The sequence below is a fragment of the Hermetia illucens genome, chromosome 4 (assembly GCF_905115235.1).
Source record: "Hermetia illucens chromosome 4, iHerIll2.2.curated.20191125, whole genome shotgun sequence".
Classification (NCBI taxonomy): domain Eukaryota; kingdom Metazoa; phylum Arthropoda; class Insecta; order Diptera; family Stratiomyidae; genus Hermetia; species Hermetia illucens.
The window spans coordinates 95706570-95719631 of NC_051852.1; the positions used below are offsets into that span (position 1 = coordinate 95706570).

The 13062-nt window shown below is 41.3% G+C and overlaps 1 protein-coding gene across 1 annotated transcript in view; it reads right to left on the reverse strand.

Moving 5' to 3' along the window:
* LOC119653661 (pyruvate carboxylase, mitochondrial) overlaps positions 1 to 4023 on the reverse strand; it is a 73105-nt gene extending 69082 nt beyond the window's left edge. Inside the window, exon 1 of the mRNA XM_038058491.1 lies at positions 3595 to 4023. The gene's annotated coding sequence lies outside the window, so the exon portion shown is untranslated. The remainder of the gene's footprint in view (positions 1 to 3594) is intronic.
* Positions 4024 to 13062: the final 9039 nt, after the last annotated feature.

Sequence of the window (13062 nt, forward strand, 5' to 3'; positions counted from 1 at the left end):
ATGTCTGCAAGACAGATACTGAAAGCTCCAGCAGATTTCAATTATCAACGGATTCTGTGGCAAAGCCATCCTACAGGATCAACACTACAAACTGGCAACAGTTACCATATAAAACATTTGGGCTGCGATGACATCCTGCCAGGGATTCATCTTCATTCAAGGTCTGCTTCCAATGACAGAACTACGAATTTCTAAGTAAATGGCAGCTACTATCAAATACAGCCAAGTTCTTCGACCTAGTAGGATAGTTAGCCTTGCATAGTTACCGGCAAATTTATGAAGCAACAATTATGGCCAAAAGAAAGGATTGGGACGAGCTCGAGGCAAAATGGGGAGGTTTAAGGGCCCAATTGTGAACATTGGAAGAGACTTCGTTACCTCGTTGGTTAAATGATATAAATAGAGATGCCCTCTAAATCCATGAATTTTGCGACACATTTAAAGTTGCTTATGCAGCAGTATTTACGTATACAGGCAAAAGGGAGACGGAAAATTCACCGTCAGAATCCCCATATCCAAATCATGGTTTTACTAAGTGAACTGATTAATAGTCTGCTGCAGGGACACGAATGGTCAATACTGTCCTACCCTGACTTCAGAGTAAACCATCGAAATGAAATGTCTTTCTCGCCAACCGAGTATGCCAGATCCAATCTGACTCAGATCTAAAACAATGGAGACATATGGTTGGCAGGTTAAGGGGACGTAACGGGTTCAAATTTAGACTTTTTTACTTTTTTCAAGCGGTTTATTTTTTATCAAAAAAGACACAAATTTTGATGAAATTTTGCACATATATTATTATGATGTTTTAGTTTAAAAAAAAAGGATTTATGAAGTTTTTTAGACTATTACTTTTTGTTTGCTACAGATTTTTTAATAAAACGTCAAAAATTGACGGCGTGCGTGATTTCGGGTCACTGAAACGTCTATTGTCGTTTATTGCAGTTTTGACAATAATGACTTTTTAGTATAGAAGCCGAATCATAACCGGAAACGTCAGTTTTCAAAATGTTTTGAAGAGAAAGGATCGATACAGGAAGTAAGAGGTTTAAATGCGGCTTTCACCGCCGCGCTATATCCACTAGCTACTCATTTTTAAAATCGATTATGACTTTCATATTCTTACTACATTCGGATCTATTTTCAACCAAAATCAGTCATAAAAAAGAAAATAAAAATTTACAAAACTTGAACTCGCCACGTCCCCTTAAACCCTGCGCACATTCTCCAATGAGATGTGGTAGAATGGTTCCAAATGGTTAAACAAGCTCAAAAGCGAATGGCAGAAGAAAGTTTGACTATTGGGAATGCCGCAGCTAGAACAGGTAACAGGTGAATCGTGAGTGTCAAAAGTAAACGTATTTCGGACATTTCCCAAATAGTCTCCTTATTTGCGAAGTTTGTTAGTAAACGAAACGATAGTGAATTCGAGCTTCCTAACCTGTGAATGAAGATGAAATTCCTGCACACCCCTTGCACTCACCACTCCCCAATCCTGATCTGGAAAGTTCAGAAACTTTTGCCAATATTCGTTTACCAAAGACAGTGTAATAAATGAATTAGTTGGACGTTGATTTATGGTTTCATATCGTAGACATAATTCGTCATTCGATCATGTCCGTTTTGCTCACGATAATCTTGCAGATTTATCACTTGCCTATTGTAAGTTTGAAATGTTACGAAAACTGAAGAATACAATCGTTTAATGATCATAAGAAGAAATATTTATTTTATATGCAACCCAATAACAGTGAATGCCCCCACGAAAGGCTTTTTCATTTGCTCTACATATAATTGTCAGCACTTTCTTCAATGGAGCAATACTAATATCGATATTCAGTTATAATGGTGTCCATTTCGGTGTCCCCCCTAAATGCAGTGAACACATAAAAAAAACTAACAACTTGGTTATCGTCGCCCAGAACCCCTGCCATCATCAGTAACACGTGGGATTTTTTCGGACCCACAAATGATTTAGATTAAATGAATAGAAACTCAAGAGCTTTAACTGAATGGGGAAGCAGAAGCCTGTATTACTGCTTCATAGTTAAACAAAAGTCAAAGTCCATCTGCTAAGATGATTCTAAAAATCCAAGCGTGGAATCTATAAAAAAAGTCCAAGTGAACGCTGCAGAGTGTCTATGACGAGCGAGCATCTATAATCATTCTCGATAATGGGAAAATGGAACCAAAACTCGGGTATCCATAATTGACCTGAAAGCTACCAAATCATTCTAACTCTCTGGCAAAAACCCTGTTCAGCAGACAACGCTAGTGCCATTGGAAGCGGGAAAAGATCAACAAAGTCCTAATAATTTGCTCGAAGCGAACTTGTTCTGGGCTCATCAAGTGGAAAGAAAGTCGAGAATCAACGGCAAATTTAGACGACAGTAAATGATTTCAAAAACAGGGCAAAGTCCGCAGCAATTGTCCAAAGATTGAATAAATTATCACTTCTGAGTTCATTAAGGGGACTCTATGAGGGGAAAAAGCAGTGATTCCATGGTGGAGATAGTTTGTCGGCTATACACATATAAAGTAAAAAAACTTTAGCTATAAATTTTTAAAGATACCAGATAGCTTGCAAGGACACCCGAACATATCAAACTACATACTAGCGTCATAATCTGAAATGCATTATCGATGAAATGATTGCAATATACCCATTCACAAATGACCGACGTTTATTCATTGAAGCAACCCACAAGCGCCAAGGTGTTTTTCATCTTGTAGAGGCAATAAATTGAAAGCTCATACGTGGGTGATTGGCGCCATGGTATTCTGCTCAGGCATGGCAGGCAAGCATATGCTCTCCATGGCATCACATTGCTCAAGTTCAGGGCACACCAGTTACCATATGACTCGTTCGGTGTGACATTGACCCTTCTCCCATCATGCGGCTCCCATATAGGAATCCGTGATAACTTTGAAACACCTTACCCCAGTACTCCACATTACTCCTAGCTGCAAATATTCACTGTATTTCGAGTTACTGAATTTGTTGCAAGTAGAAAACTTTCACGTAATCCAGTAACCTTGCCGACGACTACATTCTAGACCCAAGTCGATAGTGGTTCATATCTCGGTGAAAATCAATAGAACCGTGATAACCTTAAATCCGAAGGCATTTGATTACGCCTGATCATATTTTGTATGCAAATAAAGCACTAAAATGTTAACGTTATTAGTTCCATTATCCGTCCCCGTTAGGTTCCAATATAACTGAACTTATCAGCCGGGGTGACTCGTGTAAAAATCAAGTCTTGACTGATACTCCACCAGCTCCCTATAGGGAAGTGGCCTACGCTGCTACCAACCCAGACCGGGAACATGGTGATAAGAGGCCTACTTTTCATTGGGAAATTATGTAAATGACTCTTTGTCTAATCACGCTATTACATAATTACTCAGCACTTTCGCACTGGCAAATGTGCTCGGTGAAAGTATGCCTAACCTAGATGCAGTGCAGAATGCAATCGTGGCCAATTCAATTTTTCAGCGGTCGTTACGCAACCAGCCCGCTACCGGCTTCTTCCGAGCCTGAATAACATCTACCTGTGTCAAATTTACGAGTGTTCGAAGTTCACATACCTGTTAAGTGAAGACGATTTCGGACGGTTAAGGCGGTAGCTGGAAGAGTCACGGTTCAAGGTGAAGACGATGCACTTCAAGGCTGTAACACTTTTTCTCGACTGTTGAGCGAGCAGGCGAGAAGACACTCTAAACTTTCTGAATAAAATTAGGGGAACACCATAGGACAATTTCGAACTTCTTTGGACTAATTCGTGCTAGCAAGGTTGGCTCTGCTTGGCACCACGAAATACGACTAATTTTACGTTTAACTGACTTTGTACAAACTGAGGGAAAACTTGCTTTTATGGGACAATTCTCAGTTTTCCACTTCAAAAACTTTACTCCACTACACGATTTCCACGGTTCGAATTGAAAACGAAGTCTCTCTCGCTGGGGGAGTCATTCAACGACTGAGCATAGAATCCCAACCGTTGGCTCCGACATCTACTGAAAATCGAAGTGAGGCTGCAAGAAGCGCTTCCATGCTCCCCTCAGAAGCTCCAACGCTTCGAGCATTCAGTCGGTGTTTTGAAATCCTCCATCGGGACAGCTTTTGTGAGTTCAATGTTTTGCTTTTCCTCGATTTTTCAACACCCTCAATCTGACGCCGGTACCCAAACGACAGGAATGGGCCAAGTACGCAGTCGCGGATTCCTTCCCCACATGGGGAGCTACATATCAGTGAAAAGCTCGCTCCACCAGAAAACTGATCTGGAGACTTCTAGCCGATTGTGGACTCTCCCATATCTTCGTAGTCGAGTCGGCAGACACTCAACATGTGGCGTTGTAATGTGGATAGTTAATTAACGATTTGTAATATCAGACAGTGCTTGCTAACCCTCAGGGTCTTTGTTTGCTCGCAACCATATGTTTGGATAATTGAGAAGCAGTTTCGCAATAATTTATACTTTCGAAATCAGAAATTCGCGTAAACAATCAACAACATTTAAATCGTTGCTATTCATGAGATTCTATTGAAAGACTGACAAGAAAACAAAAACAAACCGAGATTAGATGTGAACGGTTTCGTGACCTTCCAAAATAAGATACTCGTATCTTGTGGGCATATTACTTATATCATACATTTGGTTACGATAGACGACTAGGGTATGCACGCTCAGAGGCTTTGCCTCTTTCCAACCTCATACATATATCACACACATGCCTGCAGTGAGAATACAATGTAATATCGCAATTTAAGATGCAGTAAATCTATGCAAAAGAAAACACAACTTTGCTCTGCTATAAGTTAGTCGGTAATATTAGAACTTACATCAAATTTTCCAGTATCATGCCCTATAATATGTTTATATTTTTGACATATTTTATATTTTTAGCATCATTTTGCCTCGTTTAACGCCAGGATATCCATCCTGTAACGCTGAAGTTAAAACAAGCATTTAATCATCATGCCAGTGAGGACATGAATGAGGAATGGATTCATGAGGGCTTTGCAGTAAATTTAAATTTTACTTGAACAGGTATCGATATGGTAGATATTTCGGAGCCTAGACATTGAATATTAGTTTGAAGTCTGAGTGTAATTGCGCGGTATTTCTAGCGATTAAATTATTTGAAATAATAAAAACAAGTCCTGGGGGGGGGGGGACTTGTTAGCACTGATGAAGGGAATAAATGTTTCCCGAAATATCGGTATTTGCCAGTCCAATAAATTAACACTCGCAAATAGGAAAAACAAGTTTTTATTATTTCAAATAAGTTTGAAGATTCTGTTTTTAAATTCATACCTAGATTTTCCTCCTGTAAATCTTAGTTTAGTAAACGAAGAAGAAGACGAACCCTAAGACATCATGAAAATGAAAGATCGTTTTTAGGGCTCTTAAAATGTGACCATGGCTAGTGATTACTGCTGACGACTACATCTCATTAGTGGAAAGAGCTACATTCGCGTTATGTTTGCTCAAAAATAGTGCGTGATAGGCAAAAATGGAATAAATAACTAGCTTTAACGCTCCAAAAATCATGTCTATATGCAGATCAGCCCAAATTATAAAATACCATAACCATGCTTTTCAGACTTTTCGAATGGGCAATTTCTGAGAATTGATCTCTGATTTAATTTTGTTCCTCATAACCCCAGTCTGGCTATTCTTCACAGCTAATACCAGAAACATCACTTGCTCGGAAAAGGGCTAATTAAGATTTTTCATTTGGTACTTGGTTCTAGCACTATTCTCAGAAAAACAAAAATAAAGAGCTGAAATAAATAAAGTATTATTCCACTATGATAAATCCTACCTAATCTCCATTGGTGACAGGTCCCGTGATAGGCCGAGCAAGCAAATGCAATAAATGTCATTAAAAGCTAAATGATTGTGTTTAGTCATAAGCCTTGGAAAAGCCTCAGTCATGCGCAGGACGAGCCCCGGCCCTGTCGAGAAATGAAGAAAGGTATCTGACTCACGGACGTTGTCAGGTCGTAAGTAAATTAGTCCGAGCAAATCAAATACGTGTCTGCATGCTAAATACTGGCACCCTCATTGGAAAGTCTGAGGAACTCGTAAGATCCCTTCGGAAAATACGCATTGATATCTGCGCTCTAGTTGAAACCCGATAATATGGTGCCAAAAGCTGACGGAACGACGAACGAAAACGAAAGATGGTAATCGACGAATGGAAAAGTGACCTGTTTTATTGCGAAATTTTATGGTTCCAGCATAAACTAAAGAGAACTTTGCAGTAAATTTAAATTTTATTTAAGCAAGTATCAGTATGGAGGGTATTTCTGAGCCTAGACACAGGCGCCATAACCATGCTCTTCAGATTTTTAGTCGTGTACCTCATAACTGCACTCCACCCCTACTTCACAGCTAATACCAAAAGTAACATCTTGCCGGAAAAGGGCTGAGCTCAATATAGGTCGATGTTATCCACTGCATATGTGGGGTTTCAGAATTTCAACTAGAGCGAACTATAATAATTTTCTACAAAACCTTGCAAAGGAGTCCGTGGAACTCAAGTAGATGGTAGATTGGAAAATGACAAGGATGGAATTCCTTCCCACATTGGAAGTCATATGCTATGCGATAATCGTACATTGGTAGTCTCCGGCCGATCGCGAAAGTAAGCAAGTATTTGAACTGAAACAAACGACTTTAAACGTATAACAACTTTTTTGTTATGGCGATTGTTAACAGGATTCAATATTGTTACAATGTTCTACAACAATGGAGTCGCACCAACTATTCAATAGCTGATCCAATTACAACATTCTGCAGTAACTGAGGACGGAGTTAGGTGACACTCATATGTATGCTAAGTAATGTTTCGTTGTGCTGACTGACGCATCTTCAGTTTTTTGCAGAATCTAAGAATGATCTATCATTACTAAGTGCCATATCGTATGTAGAGTGCCCAGACACTGACGAGTACGTGCCTTATGGGAATTTGCGAGTTTAGCAGTCTGAGAGACGTTAACAACTTTGCTGTTACCTAATACTGATTGATAGCAGCTCTTTAATGTTTTTGTCGAAAAAAAATCTATATCAAAATCCGTTTAATGGCGGGATGGCTAAAGGGGTAGCGCTACAGCCCTCAATCTTGCTCTCGTGTTCATCTTATTTTTGTTTCGCTGCTGTAAGCTTATCACTTGCACAGCGTTAACGAGTGAGGATCATCATCATCAACGGCGCAACAACCGGTATCCGGTCTAGGCCTGCCTATTATAACGAGTGATGATAGTGACACTAAAACACAATCTGACTGTGTGGATTCCCTGTACTGAACCAAGGAGTGAACAGGAAACACTAAAATCTGTTTACTGCCTATCTGTCCGTCTGTTATGTCTATTGTTTTAATTGCTGCAAAGTTATGCTAGTGCTTACTAAAATCATATCCTTCTTCTTCGTTTACTTTGCATGACTGTCATTAGGATATTATGTCGAGGGACAGAATCATTTACCTGTTGTCGTTTTTCCACCGCACTCCAAGTTACTTTTGGGGTTAGCATGTACCCCATGATATTCTTGAGTGAAAACAGCACCCGGCGACTTCCGCCCTGTACGTGTCAATATATAGTTTGCTCGCCAACCCTCATCATTTTAGATGTTTTCTTTGTAAAACAAAACCTTATTCAAATCGGTTCAATCTCCGTCTGTCTTTCTTTTTTTGTGAGGAAGTGGAAATATTGGAAAGGTTCTGGCCTGAATACGCCAGAGTGTGGGATTTTTACCCACAAAAAACCGGTGTCGCTTGTTTCGCCTGTGACACCGTTGGCAGATTTCGGTTTTTCCTTGAGACCTCTTTCCTCTTGCGACTGATTATAGAGGACCCTAGTGGCACACACCACATTCTTTCTTTGCCTTCGTTATTGGTGTTTTTGGCAAGGTCTTACTTGAACAGATCCTTCTCCAACTCTAAACCACTTTTAGCATTAGATGCCACGTTGGCCAAGTTATCCACCACCGAGCCACTGCCGTCGAGGAATATCGATGACCGGGAACATCTTTCTACGTTGAGTTTAAGGGGAGATCCTCATACATCTAAAAGATGGTGTACATTTTTTCACCGATTAAAGTCAGGTTTGACATCAAATGAAAGGTATCGTTTAGCACTTTTCGATGCCAACCTTAGTGTTGATATTTGTTGGAAAGGCGGAAGGTGGATGGGGGTTCGGTATCGAAAAAGATGATTTCTTTAACCATATTCTCATTCCCTCAACCGAATCTAAAATAAATCGTGAAACTGCCTCTATACGGTTTCCAGGCCTCAAAATACTCTCCATATCAATATCTATCCAACTTAAGTTAATAATAGTATATTACTGTCTTTAGAAAATTGACTAGAAACTCCCCCTAAGGTTATTATAGACTCACAAAAATGTAGTAATATAGACTATAGTGTAGGGTCCACGATTAAATTGCGGCTATTCCGGCCAGTACTTTAAACAGTCCAGGCTATTCCGTCCAGCAAATTTAAACCATTTATTACTTATAAAAGAAAACACCATTCTAAACGTTAACGACTTATGACAACTCAATTTAAGAACATTTATAAATTATTAAAAATCAATTATAAAACAAGGTCATTTTTGTATTTTTTTATTCAAACGAGAAAAACTTAACTATTTTACACCCATCACTAATCACTGACTTTTCTCTACTACTCGATTGCTCTGCCAGCCTCGTGACTTTCACCTTCACTTTTCACCTCACCAAAGTGAGTAGTTTAACATGCTACAAATATATGTACATATACATTACGAGCTGCGAATCTAGAAACAGAATTCAATCGGTTTCTATATTCCTGAACGATTTTTGAAGTGGTTAAAGTACTACTCAACGCCCTCAATGCAGCTTGACTATTGCTACAGATTGTGATGCGCCTGCTCTTCAACCGCTCGTCAATCATCCAGGTTGCCGCGCTTAGGATCGTATATACTTCAGCCTGAAAGACCGTTGTGTATTGTCCCAAAGGAAAAGCCCACTTCTTGTTTTTATTCGCGAGGTAAACTCCTGGTCCAGAACCATTTCCTGTCGTGCCATCGGTGAAGAAGACGTCAGTATATCCGGACACGCATTCTTCTGGTTCGTCTCAGTTTTCTCTCCGTTTCAAGATAACATATCCCATCACATGATATCATCATAACATCATATCTTCTACCAAACAAATGTATGGGGATCTGAAAATCGGTAGGCATTGCGAAGATTCAGTTCTCCCAATGACTCTTCCAATGCTTTGTGCTGCCCACTTCCATTTTTTTCCCATAGATCTAATCGAATCGTCAATGAGCTGCTCTCATAGCAGTGCTCTGAATAAACAAATCCAAGGGCAGCAAATTGAGTAATGCATTCAGAGCTGCGCAGGATGTGGTGCTCATGGCACCGGTGATACCCAGACACACAGTTCTTTGCAGTGTGGCTAGTTTACAGCGAAAACTCTTCTGTTTCACTTTAACCCACCTCACCGCCATGGATGCATAAGCGAACATCGGCCTAATGATAGCAACAAATATCTACATTACCTGGGTCTAAGTCCCCATGTCGAGGCAAAGGTCCGCCTACACTGCCCATAGGCTGTGAGAGCTCGTTTCATCTTTACCTCTACATGTTTGTTCCAAAGAAGCTTCTTGTCTAGAATAACTCCCAGTTATTTCACTTCTTTGGAGAGTTGAAAGGATGCACCCCTCACCTCTGGAAGGCAAAGACCATTCAGTTTCCTCCTTTTTGTAAATAATACCATTGTGCTTTCATTTGGATTTACTGAAAGTCCATGCCTGAGACAGCAACTGTCAATCAAATCAACGGCGCGTTGTGTATTTCTACACACTATTCCAAGATCCCGATCAACAGCTAGCACAGCCACGAGTTCCGCATAAGCTTGAATGTGTATTGGCAGATTTAGCAATTCACTTAGTAGTGAGTTGATCAGGATACTCCACAGAAGTGGCGATGGCACACTTCCTTGAGGGTAGCCTTTCGTCGCTCCGGTTGTTAAGTAGCGATCAACACCCACTTCAGCACAGAACAATCTGTGCGTTAGCATAGCGTAGAGCCACTTTATTAGAGTTTCGGCAACACCATGCTCTCTGGCGGCATCACAGAGCTTTTGGAAGGGCGCACAATCAAAAGCCCCTTCAATGTCCACGAACACCCCCGTCGCGTACTCACCCTTCAAAGTTGCATCCTCTATCTTTGAAACCAAAGAATGAAGAGCAGACTCACAGAACTTTCCACATTGGTAAGCATGTTGGTTTTCATTTAGGGGGTGCGATTTCAGCACCTTCTCGCGAATGTGACGCTCGACCAGTCTCTCCAGACATTTCAGCGAAAATGATGTTAGGCTGATTTGCCTGAAGTTCTTCGGATTAGAATAGTCATCTTTCCCAGGCTTGGCATGAAGGCTACCTTCACTTTCTGCCAAGAGGAAGGCACGTAACCCAGAGCAAGACGTTCTCGAAAAATATTTCTTAGAAGTTGTGCTCTATACCCTCCTTTAGCATCGCTGGGTAGATGCCATCCATTCCAGGTGCTTTGAAGTGTACAAATGAGAGTATAGTAGCGCTCGCTTTTTCATTGGTAACAACCGCTCTCGCACTGTCCAAATTCCCCTTGCAACACATTCGTGTTGGAAGATGTGCAGAAACCCCCAATTCTCTTCCCCCCACTTCTGAGACCTGTTCTCCCAGGTGGTGTACTTCCAAGAGAGTGTGTATAGACTCAACCCTGGAGTTCGTGAAAGTACCATCCGGTTTTCTAAGAGAGTCCAACTTGGCCGACTCTGCACAACCTGGAAGTCTCCCTTTCACCTTCCAATTTCTCACAGTATGCTCTAAGAGAGTCTCGTTTCGAACGTTTTACGAGCCTCTTATATTCACGCTGTGAGTTCCGGAACTTTAGCCAGTCTTCATCTTTATTGCTTTTGCAAGCACGATTTAGAAGTCATCTGGTTGATTTACTGAGTCTCTGTAGTTCTCAGTTCCACCATGGAACCGTTTTACCAAGTTGGCCTCGGGAAATAAGACAAGTCCCTTCAAAGCACTCTAAAAGTGTGCGATTCTGTGTTTTTAATTGATCTTTAATCGCCAAAGTAGTCCTTAGTCGCCTAGGAAGCTCAACTTTGGCGCACCCTACGTTCGCGATCATCAGACCAGCTGAAATTAAAAAATCAAACAGCTTCTCTCCTCTAGGATTGCATTTGCTATTGCCCCAACAAATATGCTGAGCCCTCGTATCGCAACCTATTAAGAGTTCAAGGCCACTTCATTCTGGATACGCTACCAGATCCCTTAGTTCTTGCGTCGGTGGAGGACACAAAGAATCATAGGGTAAGTAGGCAGAGGCAACTATGACCTTTCTCCTCTTACCATTAACCTAGTATTGTAAGTTGACCGCAACACTGTCCTAGGAACAGAATTGTCTCAGCATGGTTGCCTCTAACAATTTTGACATCAGAACGTAGGCCCTCCGTCTCGAGGATCTTTCATCGAAGAAGTGCCCCTTGACTGATCCAATACCACAGATTCTGTTAAAATGAAGCCATGGCTCTTGAACCAGAAATATATAAGAACAGTCCTGCAACTTTGCCAGCTTTACTGCCAGTAGATAAGAAGAAGCTTTACCATGCTGCAGGTTGATTTGACCAACTCTTATGTTTGTAGCCATAAGTGCAGTCTAATATGGAAATCGTCACTAACTGAAAAGTCTGCTACGTTCAGTGTGGATCTCACCAGGGTTACCAGCTTGTCCTCGCCTTCCACCGAAAGTTTCGCTTTCTTGCGTCCGATTTCTCTGGATATCGCCACATTTGGTGGAGTAGCAACGCCCATGTCCTCGTTCCCAAGAAACTTCACCTTCTTTGGCAGTGCCTTCCGTTGTCGTCAGTTAGAAGCCTTCCCGGGTTCACGGAGTCCCGGCTGCATGGATCTATTTTCACATACCGGCGTTAGACCAGTTGCATCCACATTACAGCTTCCCTTTCGTCCGTTTTCCCGTGTACAGGCGAAGGAGAAGGTTCTGACAGGCAAGTCTGTAGCCTCTTCTCCTTTGCGGCTGAGGTTTCCTTCTGCCGAGTCTTCCTCCCCGGTATTTTAAAGGAGTTAGTTAGTGTCACCCACTGGCCGACCGTAGTCAGATTTTCGGTTCCTCTCATTAAAGGAGTTGCTGTACTATGCTTTTTAGCTGGCCGCGCCGTAGACACCGGGTGTAGGTTTTCCACTGAAGTGGAGAGCCTGTCTTTCACAGATTTCTCCGTGGGGGAACATGAATTAGGTGAGGCCTCCAAAATCCGTGCTTCGGCCACGACCTGATTTCTCAGAGTCGCGGGTGGATTCGAAGTCTGTGATTTCTTACCACTTGGAGAGTTACAATCCTTTGTTACCATCTTCGTGTGTTTTTGGACACTCTTAGTGTAGTAGTAAACTAAGCTCCTCCGCCACGTCAAGGTGGTGTCCGAGGGGGAGATGGTTGGACGTACTCAATGTATATATGCAAATGTGCAAATAGAACTACGGACATTCTTGCATAAAAAATCCGCAAAACCTTTCATTCTTGAAAAGCTGAGCTCCCAATTTCCGATTTGCACTATATATCATATTCAGTAAATTCGCGTGTTTGAATGGATTTTTACGTCAGTTTTCTCAACAACATTGCAAAAAAAAATATACTGGCCAATACCATAATTAAGCCATAAATTCTATTGCATAAGTACGACATAATTTATTGCAGATTACGATTCGAGCGCCTTTAATTCAGACTCCAGACGGGTTAACGCTCTCAAAACGCTAAAATCGCCGAACAGCCAATTTGATTCGCTTCGATAAATTTGAAACTTTCTGTTGGCTCTAGACTTCCATTACTCACACTTTAGGTTGTTCACAGCTTTTTCTTGATATCGCCGAAAACTCAGCGGATAAGTTTTTATCAACGGCCACAATCCTGAGAGTTCCGCAAAGATTTGAATGCAGCAATTGGTTTTCCCGGCCATTTAGCGTATTTTTACGTGCTCGTCTATGTACTGCGTACGAGC